Raw genomic sequence first — 13,507 nt, 5'->3', positions numbered from 1 at the left:
TGTAAGGAAGTGAAATGATCAAAACCAAGTTCAAACCACTGGAAAGGCGCAGGCAGAACAATCTTTGATGCTCAAATAAGGCTAAGAATAGTTTGCATACTCACCAGACAGAGTGAAAAAGACCTTCAAAAACATTCAGAGCCTTGGATGCATCAAAGTATTTTCAAATAACTGTATCCCAAAACAAACTCCCCAATATTTAAAGGAATACAAAAAAAAAAAAAAAAAAAAAAAAAAAAAAATCCAGCACGTAACAATGTAAAATCATAATGTCTGGCACTCAAACAAATTACCAGGGATGCAAAAAAGGAAATATCAATCAATAAAAACAAACCCAAGTCAAAGCATTCTGAAGAAAGAAGAACAAAGCTGAAGGTATCACAATCCCAGATTTCCAGATCTACTACAAAGCTGAATCATCAAAACAGACACACAGAAAAGAGAACCCAGAAATAAAACCACACATTTATAGTCAATTAATCTACAACAAAGGAGGCAAGATTATACAATGGAGAAAAGACAGTCTCTTCAATAAATGGTGCTAGGAAAATTAGACAGCTACATGCAAAACAATGAAACTGGACCACTTTCTTATACCATACGCAAAAATGAACTCAAGTGGATTAAAGACCTGTGAGACCTGAAACCATAAAATCCTAGAAGAAAACATAGGCAGTAATCTCTCTGACATTAGCATTAGCAACATTTTTCTAGATAGATCTCTGCAGGAAAGCAAAAACAAACTATTGGGACTACATTAAAATAAAAAGCTTTTGCATAGTGAAGGAAACCATCAACAAAACCGAAAACGTAACCAACTGAATGGGAGAAGCTATTTGCAAATAATATATCTGATAAGTGGTTAATATCCAAAATATATAAACAACTTACACAACTCAACAGAAAAAAAAAAAAAAAAATCCAAAGAATCCAATTTTAAAATGCGCAGAGGCCCCAAATAGGCATTTTTCCAGTAAAGACATACATACAGATGTCCAACAGACACATGAAAACATGTTCAACATCATTAATTATTAGGGACATGAAAATTAAAACCACAATGAGATATCACCTTACACCTGTCAGTGTGCTAGCATCAAAAAGATAAGAAATAACAAGTGTTAGCAAGGATGTGGAGAAAAAGGAACTCTCTTACACTATTGATGGTAAGCAAATGCGCAGAGCCACTACGGAAAACAGTATGCACGTTCCTCAAAAAAACTAAAAATAGAAATACCATGTGATCCAGTAATTCTACTACTAGGTATTTATCCAATGAAAACACTAATTCAAAATGCTATATGCACTCCTGTGTTTACTGCAGCATTACGTATAATAGCCAAGATATGGAAGCAAACTAAGTGCCCATCAAGAGATGAATAAATAGGGGCATCCAGGTGGCTCAACTGGTTAAGTGTCCGACTCTTGATTTCTGCTCCAGTCATGATTTTATGCTGGGTGTGAAGCCTGCTTAAGCTTCTCTCTCTCTCCCTCTCTCCCCTCTTCCCCTCCCCCACTTGCGCACATTCTCTCTCTCTCTCTCTCTCTCTCTCTCTCTCTCGCTTTCTCAAAAAAAAAAAAAAAGAGAGAGAGAGAGAGAGAGATGAATGAATAAAAAAGAAGTTACATATCATGGAATATATATGGAATGTGGACTATTACTCAGCCGTAAAAGAATGAGATCTTGCTATTTGTCACATGGACCTAGAAGGTCTGTGAAATAAGTCAGACAGAGAAAGACTAATACAATATGATTCCACTTATATGTGGAATCTAAAACAAATAAAAACAAATGAACAACAAAAAAAGTAGATGCACAAATACAAAGAACAAACTGGTGACTGCCACAGGGGAGGGCCGTGGTGGGATGGGCAAAATGGGTGAAGGAGATTAAGAGGTATAGACTTCTAGTTAATGGAGTGAATAAATCACGGAGATGAAAGGTTAAGCACAGGAAATACAGCCAATGGTATTGTAATAGCATTGCATGGTAACAAATGGGAGCTACACTTGTGGTGAGCACAGCATACATAACTCTAGTCTTACCTTAGCACTGTACTCTACACACCTGAAACTAACGTAACATTCATTGTGTATCAAATATACTTTAATTAAAAAAAAAAAAAAAAAAGGAAGAACAGAAAGGAAAAAAGAAAAGTAAAAACAGACCCAGAAATAGAAGTGGTAGACAAGGACTTTTAGACATTAAAAGTATATATCTGAGATAAAAAAAAAAAAGGGGGGGGGGGGGAGCGCCTGGGTGGCTCAGTCGGTTAAGTGTCTGACTTCGGCTCAGGTCATGATCTCACAGTTCATGAGTTCAAGCTCTGAGTCTGGCTGTGCACTGACAGCTCAGAGCCTGGGGCCTGCTTCAGATTCTGTTTCCCTCTTACTCTGCCCCTCCCCTATTTGTGTTCTCTCTCTTTCAAAAATAAATAAATAAACATTAAAACAACAACAACACTGGATAGGATTAACACCAGATTAGTTACTGTAAAAGAAGGGATTATGAGCTGGAAGATAGAGAAGAGAAGAGAAAAAAAAAAAAAAAAACAACTATCCAAAATGAAACATACAGAGAAAAAGAAACCCAACCAACAGATCATCAGTTAGTTATGGGATAACATCAAAAAGCCTAAAACATGTAATGTAACTGGAGTCCCAGAAGGAAAGAACAAACTGTTTACACTTTTATTTTGTTGTCAGTTACTGTAACCATACTGTCTTATATAAAGTTTCTTTCCACTTTTAGTAGATATTTTAATTTCTAGATACACTTATTGGGCCCAGAGGGATTCCATGCTAGGGGGAAAAAAATCTAAAGAAAAAAAAGTCTTAAATTTTTTCAAATTTGATAAAAAAAACATTTATCAAACACCTCCTATTATTAGAGTAAAAGACCAGATGCTTTCAAAGTAATCCTGATCTATTATATAAACAGGTAGAATACATAATCTGTAATCCAAAAATAGATTAAAATATAGTATGATGCAGAGTGGCTACCTCCTATCTCAAAGTCAAAATAATATATTTTTCACATTATAAAAAATAACCTTGGGGTGTCCAGCTCAGTCAGCTAAGCACCCAACTTCAGTTCGAGTCACGATCTCCTGGTTTGTCAATTTGAGCCCCACATTGGGCTCTCTGCTGTCAGTGCAGAGCCCAATTCAGATCTTATGCCCCCTTCGTCTCTGCCCCTCCCCCCTCGGTTTTTTTGTTGTTTAAAAAGTTTATGTATTTATTTTGAGAGAGAGAGAACACAAAGGGGGGTTAGGACAGAGAGAGAGGGAGAGAGAGAATCCCAAGGAAGATTCACACTGTCAGTGCAGAGCCCAACTAAGGGCTCAAATCCACAAACTGTGAGATCAAGAGTCAGATGCTCAACTGACCAAGCCACCCAGGAGCCTCTCAGTTATGTTTTTAAACAAGCTGAGAGACAGATGCAAGTTTACAGAGGTACACAACAGCTAAGTTTTTCAAGACACTTAATAATATTAATGTAAAGAACAGAAATAACAATCAAGAATAGGATAAATCTCATGGGATTTTGTTTTTGTTTTAACCCAAAGATTTTTGGCCAGAGCCTCTCTAAAGGGCTATTAAAAAGAGATAAAGATTTGTGATTAATGCTATTTGCTGATAGCAAAAGGAAAAGAATATTTAGTCACCATTCATACTTCAAATGTTCCTTCTAAACTTTCACAGGAGGTAAATTACACTTCTAGCAGCATGGAAACTCTCTGGGTTCAATAAATATATTCAAGAAAGTAAAATACCTATTAAAGACAAACTTTACAAGTCAGTATAGTTCCAATTACTGACAACAGGATAAAAGTGTAAACAATCTAGTTCTCTTCTCCCTGGCTACAACACTAACAACACATAAGCAAATCCTTTCCCTAAAGAAAGTACAGTGTAACTTACATGGCCAGATTGTAATGAAAACACTGAACAAGACCGTTCCTTGGGTAAAATCTTTTGTAGCTATATCAACCAAACAAAGCATTATAGGTCTATGATCTTCCCACTAAGACAAAGGGAAAAAAATCAATACAGAAACTTCTCTGTAATGATCTCCATTTTAATTATATTAATTTTCCTTTTTAAAAACAGCAAAACTGAGGCAAAAAGGAGTTAAGTAAAGTACTATGATATGTTACAGTAAAGATTAGAATACACTCAAATTGCATCCTGATGCATAATTAACAGTTTGTATTCACTTGCTGTGTAAGCGTTTATTTTTTTATTTTTTTAATGTTTATTTATTTTTTTTAAATATATGAAATTTATTGTCAAATTGGTTTCCATACAACACCCAGTGCTCATCCCAACAGGTGCCCTCCTCAATACCCACCACCCCCCCTCCCCTCCCTCCCACCCCCCATCAGCCCTCAGTTTGCTCTCGGTTTTTAAGAATCTCTTATGCTTTGGCTCTCTCCCACTCAAGCATTTATTAATGTAGAGGTTAATGGCTCTAGTAACTTTATTTTCTAAACCAAAATTAGGTGCCAGAATATGGTAAGAGACTTTTTTTTCTGATTTAAAATGCACTACATATTTTTAAACTTACAAAGATATCCAAATTATATCCTAATTACTTGTATATTTAATAAGTCACCTATAGGGGCACCTGGGTGGCTCAGTCGGTTAAGCGTCCGACTTCAGCTCAGGTCACGATCTCAGTCTGTGAGTTGGAGCCCTGCGTAGGGCTCTGTGCTGACAGCTCAGAGCCTGGAGCCTGCTTCAGATTCTGTGTCTCCCTCTCTCTCTGCCCCTTCCCCACTCATGCTCTGTCTCTCTCTGTCTCAAAAAAATAAATAAAAACATTAAAAAAAAATTTTTTTAAATAAAAAAATAATAAGTCACCTATAAACTGTTAGATTCTAGCCACAGAGAGACAGTTACTTACCTGGAAGACTTCTTTTTTGTAGCCATACATACCCTCCTACTGGTAATGCCTAGTCCTCATTTCTGAGATTCAAACACAGAATGTGAAACATAACATAGGAATTCTGTCAGTACTCAAGCAACTGAAGCCTGAGAAAACCCAAAGTAGATACTCATACTGTACAGAGAGGTGGACAGACTCTGTAGAACCAAATTTTTCAAATGCTCTGGTGTTCTGAAAGCATTTGTCTGAAGCTATTTCAAAAGCTGTGTGAACATTTCTTATTAAATTGTTTTATTTAAAAAGCTTATTAAAAATAAATTATTATTTTTAATTACTTAACTGCTTATAGCTGTAATATATCTATTAACCTCTGAATCTGCTGGCATATGGAGAATAAACCGTGGGTGACAAAACAGAAGACTACTTCCCTGAACCCACTCCCCAGACTGTTAGTTCTGTCTGGTAATACGTTCACCCAGTAGTCTGCATTTTCCCTTCATGATACTTGGAACACTTAGAATTCCTTATTCTATAACAGACTGCCTCCATTATATTAAGCTCCAGAAGTGACATCATTTTTGTCCTTTTCACTGCCAAATCTCTAACCCCTAGCATAGTAACACAATAGATGCTGAACAAATATTTAATGAACAAATGGATGAGGCTATTACAATAGTTCCAAGGAGAGATAATGAGGTTCAGAGCTGCCACATGTTTAAGGAGAGGTAATGAAGTGAAAAGAGGCTAAGTTAAGGTACTTACAATAGAAATAAAAAGGAGAGATTCTGTGCAGGTAGAACCAGGGGGAAAAGGAAACCAAAATATATACATACATAATGAGATTTTTGAGCTTGGGCAACTGATTAAATAATAATACCTTCATTTGTAGAACTAAAGCACTTAAAAGAGGGCTGACTTTTGTCTTGGACATGTTGGATTTTCTAAGTGCTAAACAAGCGCAGCAGAAATGAAGTCCTAATCTAGTTTACTATCTACCATACGAATTAGCTTCCAGATGATTTTTTCAAATCAAATTTCATGAGAGGCAAGAGTCTCTTTAGCTATTCATTTTTTCCTACTTCCTCCCCTCATCTCTGCCTCATTGGTCATTGCAAAATGTTGATAAAACCATTTCTGAAGTATTTTAGAAACTAGGCCCTTAATGGATCAAAGAAAGTAAGAAAGAGGGTCTTTCCAACTTAATATATAATATATAACATGTATAAAACTAAATGTCAGACAAATATTAACAAAATACAGTATTTAAATGAATAAGACAAGGAAAACAATGTGAAATCACTTTTTTAAAAAGGCAATTATCTTGAAACTGCAGAAAGAAGAAAAGACAAATGTAAAAAAATGATAAAAGGAAGCAACCAAGTGTCCATCCATTGATGAATGGATAAAGAAGTGGTATATATACACAATAGAATATTTCAGCCACAAAAAACAATGAGATCTTGGCATTTGTGACAACATGATGGACCTAAGGGGTATTTTGCTAAGTGAAATTAGTCAGACAGAAAAGGACAAATACCATATTATTTCACTTATATATGGAATCTAAAAAACAAAACAAATGAACCAACAAAAAAGCATTAACAGACCCATAAATACAAAGAACAAACTGAGGGTTGCCAAGGGCAGGGGGCAAAATGGGTAAAGGGGAGTGGGAGGTACAGGCTTCCAGTTATGGAATGAATAAGTCATGGGAATAAAGGGTACAGCATAGGAAATATAGGCAATGGTACTATAATAGCACTGTATGGTGACATATGGTAGGTACACTTGTGGTGGGCATAGTGTTACATATAAGTTGTGTACATATGAAACTAAAGTAACATTTTGTACCAACCATACACTTCTATATAAAAAAAATGATAAAAAGCATTCTGGTAAAAATACATATAATGGCAAATAAATTTTCTATTTCAAACATTTAAAAACACCAATTCTTATTTTCATTAAGATGCAAACTTTCTATAAAACAAAAATGCTGATTCCTAAAACACAGTTAAATCCTGAAAGCTTACCAGAGAGAGTGAAAAGCTACCACCTCCCATTCTTTTTCTTTCTTTTTTTTTTTTTTTTTTTAATCTTTACTTCTTTATTTTTGAGAGAGAGGGAGAGAACTCAGGGAGGGGCAGAGAGAAGGGGAAGGATAGAGAAAAGGGAAGGGGCAGAGAGAAAGTGAGACACAGAATCTGAAGCAGGCTCCATCCACGCTCTGAGCTGTCTGTGTAGAACCCAACTCGGGGCTTGAACCCACAAACCATGAGATCATGACCTGAGCTGAAGTCGGATGCTTAACTAACTAGGCCACCCAGGCTCCCCTACCACCTCCTATTCTTCAGAAGACACTAAAACACCTCAGATTCTTTTCAAAGAACACTTAATTTTTTGTAATGTTTATTTTTGAGAGAGAGAGAGAGCGTGTGCGCACACATAAGGGGGGAGGGGAGGCGGAGAGAGAGCATAGGAAGCAGGCTGACAGTAGAGAGTCTGATGCAGGACTCTAACTCACGAACCATGAGATCATGACCTGACCTGAATTTGAAGGCTTAATGAACTTAACCACCCAGGTGCCCCATAACACTTAATTTTTTACCATGGGAAGTTTAAATCTAAGTGAAAGTGAATTTCTTAATACAATAAAAAGGAACTATCAACATCCCAAAACATCGAGGATCTCATATACAAAGGTTAAAAAAAAAAAATCATGAAAAAAATTCAATACAAGTCCAACTCTTGATTTCACCTGAAGTCATGATCTCACAGTTTGTGAGCTCCGGCACTGTGCTGGCAGTGCGGAGCCTGCTTGGGACTCTCTCACTCCATCTCTCTCTGCTCCTCCCCTGCTTGTGCTCTCTCTCAAAATAAATAAACATTAAAAAAAAAAGCAGACAAACAGAACAGGGGTGCCTAGGTGGCTCAGTCAGTTGAGTGCCTGACTTCAGCTCAGGTCACTCATTATCTCACTGTTTATAGGCTAAAGCCCCATGTCCAGCTCTGTGGTGACAGCTCAGAGCATGGAGCCTGCTTCAGATTCTGTGTCTCCCTCTCTCTCTGACCCTCCCCTGCTTGTGTTCTATCTCTTTCTCTCTCAAAAATTAACAACCATTAAAAAAAAAAAAAGAACATATAAAATAACCACAAAGAGAAGAATAATTATGTTTATCATAGTCATAAAACATAAATGAAAATATACCAAGAAATCTGCTTAAAAATCACCGATTTAAAAGATGAAATTTTCTGGCAAAATTGACATTCACATTATGTAAATAATTTAATTTCAGTATGTATTTTAGAGATTTTTATTTTTTTTAAGTAATCTCTAGACCCAAGGTGGGACTTGAACTCACAACCCCAAGATCAAGAGTCACATGCTCCACCAGCCAGCCACCCTTCAACCTGTATTTTAAACCTACAATAAGATCACCAGATATTAAGGAAGACAGAAACTTTTTTTTTCGAGAGAGAGAGAGAGAAAGAGCGCAAGGGGCAGGGGAGAGAGGCAGAGAAGGAGAAGGAGAAGGAGAAAGAAAGAGAGAGGGAGAGAAAAAGAGAGAGAGAGGGAGAGAGAATTGCACACAGTCTACATGACCAAGCAGAGCCTGACACGGGGCTTGATCCCACAACTTGGGATCACAACCTGAGCTGAAATCAGAGTCCAACGCTCAAAAGATTGAGCCTCCCAGGCACCCCAAGGAAGACAGTAACTTCTGAGTGGCAATACTATATGTTTGTACATATGCTCAAAAGTTAGCTCTAAAATACTCAACTTTTTCATACAGACTTAAAGACTCCTGTCTCAAACATGGAAGTATGACATTTAACCTGAAAACACTGAGCATTTACAAATAAAAGTTATAAAAGTATTTTCAACACAAGGATTCTATCCACTGAAGCCTCAGGTGGGGTGGGGGTGGTGGTGGCGGGGGTTAGAATCCACCACTGCCATCGCTATTATTTACAATACACTGCATAACAACAACAAAAAAAGGACGACAAGGAAGTAAAATAGCATAAATATGTTTAATTTCAAAAATTCATACATTGAAGATATCCTGCAATATTACTAATCAAATAAACGGACACAACTCCAGCTATATGTTGAGTATTTCTCAAAAACCTCAAGAAGAGAAAAAAAAAAAAAAAAGGAATACATGACTAGAATCATTGTGAGTAACTTAAATTGTAAAGTTTAAATTATAAAACCCAAGTCGTAAAGTTGTTTGTCACATATCTATAAAAGAATTTTTCTACAGGAGACTTCTTTAAGAGTGGGGAAGGATGTAAGCTATATTTTCCATTAATTCTAAAATGCTATTTTATTTCGTGAATCAATTCAACCCACACTAGTTCAATAATGGTCATTAAAATTTTCCCCTTGTTATACATTGCTTTTTGTTTTTAGGCAACAAACATTCATTAACTCACAGAGTTTCTGAGGATTAGGAATCTAAGAGTGTCTTAGTTGGGTGGTTCCAGGTCAAAGTCTCTCACAAGTTGCAATCAAGTTGTCATCTCTATATAGTACTTTTTAAGGTTATAAAATATAAAGAATTGACTGCCCCTGTCAAAGTTAGATTCCATGATAGTGAACTAAGCTCTGTAAGATTTGTTTACATTGAAAAACCAACAATCTATCACTAATTATCACCTTTTAGCCCATTTTTTTGAGGTAAAATACTTTCAAATTTGTCTAAATTATACAAACTTCACTTTCAACTCTACATTTAAAACTATTTGAAGCCCTATATAATTGAGTTCAATTTGCTAAAGCAAATGAGCGTGTTCTCATGGAGATTTCCTGAGGCATTAAAATAATCAGTATTTTTTTAAGTCAAAAAAAGACACAAAATCTGAAATCATATATAGTACAATAGAGAATTTACTAAATTATGTATTAACCACAGTACAAGAGCATAAGCAAGATCTATTATTTTTAGCCCCTTACTGAAGATCAGATTTATTTCAATTTGATATTATAAATTAAATTAATGAAGCTAGGGGCTTCAATTTCTTTTATGTTTCTAAAACTGAAAGAGAAAAAAACATTTCCTAACATTCTATCATAAAAGAATGAGAAACTTTCCTTTATAAGCATGCTTCAGACATCCCTTTCAGTGCCTTGATCTAAGATACATCATACAGGAAAACATAACCTTCTAAATTAAAGGTTCCTTTTGGTATGTTTTCAATTTGAATGGATCACAATATGCCATGGAAATGAGTACACTTATTATTTGAAAAATTTCTAGAGTTAGTTCTTCAAGATTAGTCATATTAGTAATATTTGTCAACATTACTGTTTCTTTATAAGAAATACATAACATTCAATTCCCTCGATACTTTAAAATCAATCTCCCATCTCTCCTTTCCCCCCAAAGAGAACATTATTCTACTGAGCCAAAAGAAAACAGCAAACACATCTTTCTTTGTGGTCTACTCTGGCAAATCAGTGTTTAGAAACCAATGCAACTGTTATTAATGGCTCAGAACACACACTAACAAAACACAGAGTGGATTCTCCCTGCGTGTATGTGTACATGCGCCCATTCATAATAATGTGATCCTCGTGTATTTCAGTTTTTTTGGATTTCAAAATCTCAATTTCTACTGAATACCAAAACATCTTTACATAATACATAGACTATAAGAAAACTGCTCTCTCTCATGTTTAAAGAACAATTTCTAAAGCTAAGGATGAGAAGAGTTAATACCGGGATTGCTGCCACCTATCAACTTTAATTCAAAGCAAAGTACAACTCAATGTCATTTTTACCTCCAATGCAGCCACGACTGAAACAAAATTAACTTCACTGTGCGATAAAGTATCCTGGCATCCAATGGATTATTTACTTCTCTGATTTGACAGTACAAACGTGTGGAGTCTTTTGTCCCTCCCACAGCACCCAGGGTGTCAACATCATCTTAGTCCAGGCAAATGGCAGGCAAATCCTTCAGGTCATTACTTTGCACCTTAAGTACCAGAAAGTCATGGCCTTCATTGTCGTTACTACACAGCAAACACACTGCATAGTCCCATGCCTCCTTCTATTATATTTGGGGAGGCGGGGTGCGAAAGAAGCGCTCAGTGTATCCTGAGAACCCTCTGTGCTCAGCCCTGGTACCAGAAGCTGCATAAATACAAGCAATATATGGGTCACCTACAGAGAGAGAAACAGACGAAGCTTCGTGACCCTCCAAGTTCAGTCAAGACACCGAAAGGCTCTCGGGAAACAGGGCACAAGCCTTCGGGTAAACGGTGTAGAAGCAGACGGTCTCCGAGGTGGAGTGACTAGGTCTGGCACAAGCCCAGGGCGTGGGCAGCTACCGAGGAGACTCTCGTACCCTTCCCCTCCGCACCAGGGTCGGTCACTCCGCGAGGGGTGCGGCTGGAGGAGGGGGTCAGGACTGGGGGAGGGCGGGGCCCGGGGCACCCCAGAGGCGCCCGGGGGGTTCGGGGGGGTGTGTCCTACCTGGGCCGTGGCAGACGCAGGGATTTCGGGCGGAGGGCTCGGATCCAGCTCAGGACCAGGACCGACAGGGATCAACCCTCAGCAGGCGGGACCGCCGCCGCCTGCCCATCCCCCGCCGCCGACTGCGGCGGGAGCCGAGCGCGGCTTCGAGGGCCGGCCGGCTGGGTAGTCCCCTCGGGTACCGTCCGCGTTTACTGGCGGCGGCGGCGGCTGCGGCTGCTGTTAATGCTGCTGCTGGCCGCCCCCAGCCGCTGCTCTTGTGCCAGCCCCTGCTCCTCCTCCTGCCGCCGCCGCCGCCGCCTCGTCCCCACCGCTCCCATCGCCGCTGCGGCGACTACTGCAGCGCCCGCTGACCCGACCCGACGTTATTCTCCCCCTTCGCAACCCGACACAGCCTAGCCCACCTGCCCTGCCAGTGCGCACGCCCACCTCTCCGCCGCAGGTGATGATTGGAGAGCAGGACCCGAACCCGCCACGTCGGTTGGCTGGTCCCATTGCCTATCACGACGGGGGCGGAGAGTCAGGCAGAGAGCGTCTCCGCCCCCCACCGGAGAATTGCCGCTATCTTCAGGTTTGCCTGAGAGGGCGAGTTACCGGGAAAGGAGCATCACAATGGCAGCGCGCGTGCGCGCTGGAATTCTGGGCCTTGTAGTTCCAGCCACAGCCGCAACTGCCCGTGGGTCCGGAGCGTAGAAGTAGAGCTCCTGAGACTAGTGGTTGGCCCACGTTGGTGTCCTCTTAGCTCAGTAGTTAACTTGCTTATAGAGGCATGATTGTGACCCCAGGTTTGGGCTTTTTGGAAGAAAATCGGAAATGCGTTGTCACGATACGAATTTACACTGAAGGAGTCACGAAGAAGGGCCCCAAACCGTGAGGCCCTACCATGCCACCTCCTCAGAACCAGAGCTGCCAGGATCTGGCAAATTGGCGCCATCCCCAGAACCGCCTAACAGGAAGCTAATCACCGGCGGGCACTAGGAAGAGGCCTAATGGTAGAAGGAGGAAAGGAGACCGAGACCTCCAGAAAAGACTACCAGCCTGGAGCCCGAAGTGTCCTTACTGCAACCCGTGAAAAACGAGGCTTCCTTACTTTTTTCAAACACCACTAGCAAAGGATACACAGCCCTTGTGAGGGTCAGGATGGGAATCTAAGCAAGACAATTGCGGGAGTCCCTCGAAGACTTTCAAGGAAAAGCGAGGAGAGCAGGGCAATGAGGCTGTGTGGGATAAATTTGTATTAGGTGTTGTGTCAAGCTCTTTGGTGAAGAGGAAACCTTAAGATTAAACCTCTCTCCCATCCTTACCCACCAATTTAGAGAAGAAAAATCTCAAAAGAAGTTAAGCAACTTTCCAAGGCCATAAAACTAATTAGTGGCCAAGCCAAAACTCGGGTCTCTTGTTTACTCGTTGTGTTTCAATTATTTATTTTATTTTCATTTGAGAGAGAGAGAGCGCGTGAGCTGGGGAGAGGGGCAGAGCAAGAGAGAGAATCTTAAGCAGGCCCCTCATTCATGGCAAAGCCGGTGGCAAGGGCTGGATCCCACCATCCTGGGATCTTGACCTGAGCCAAAATTAACAGTCAGATGCTCAAGACTGAGACACACAGGTGCCCCTAATTTATTTTAAGTAATCTTTATACCCAACATAAGACTTGAACTCACAACCCCAAGATCAAGAGTTGCTCGCTCCTCTGCTTGAGCCAGCCAGACACCTCAAAACTCAGGTCTCTTAAACTTACTCCTGTGTCCAATGCTTTTTTTTATTTAATAATCAAAATGACTCCCAGGAGTCTGCCATGGACTGAAAGGATGCAATGACTTACAAGCTTCATCTTACATTAAATATTTTTCTTCACTCAAGTGACATTATGATTGAAACCAATTAATTGGGAGTATGGAAAGGTTAATAATAAACCCTATGTTCAATCTCAGAACTGTTATAGAATCTGTTTCTTCTTATTCAGGAAATGCCACAGCCTCCCCACATTCTTTAAAAAAAAAACAACAGACACCTCTGTCATGCCTAGATCCTTGGATAAAAAGCAGGACAAAGTGTACATTATGCACATTAAAGGCAATTGATGATGACACAGCTTATCTTGTTCTGTTCAAACTTAAAGAAGCCAAATTGT

The 13,507-nt window shown here is 39.4% G+C and overlaps 1 protein-coding gene across 2 annotated transcripts in view; it reads right to left on the bottom strand.

Moving 5' to 3' along the window:
• The window catches only part of TTBK2 (tau tubulin kinase 2), a 166,627-nt gene extending 154,692 nt beyond the window's left edge, over nt 1–11,935 (bottom strand). The window contains exon 1 of one of the 2 annotated variants that reach the window (XM_078448548.2): nt 11,806–11,935. The gene's annotated coding sequence lies outside the window, so the exon portion shown is untranslated. Of the gene's footprint in view, nt 1–11,376; nt 11,786–11,805 lie in introns of those variants that run through there. The other variant, XM_078448546.2, reaches the window with a different exon arrangement.
• Between the last annotated feature and the right edge of the window lie 1,572 nt (nt 11,936–13,507).

This window comes from Panthera onca, chromosome B3, assembly GCF_046562875.1.
Source record: "Panthera onca isolate mPanOnc1 chromosome B3, mPanOnc1 haplotype 2, whole genome shotgun sequence".
Classification (NCBI taxonomy): domain Eukaryota; kingdom Metazoa; phylum Chordata; class Mammalia; order Carnivora; family Felidae; genus Panthera; species Panthera onca.
Note: the sequence above shows the minus strand (reverse complement) of the source record. Positions and strands in the feature narration are given on the sequence as shown.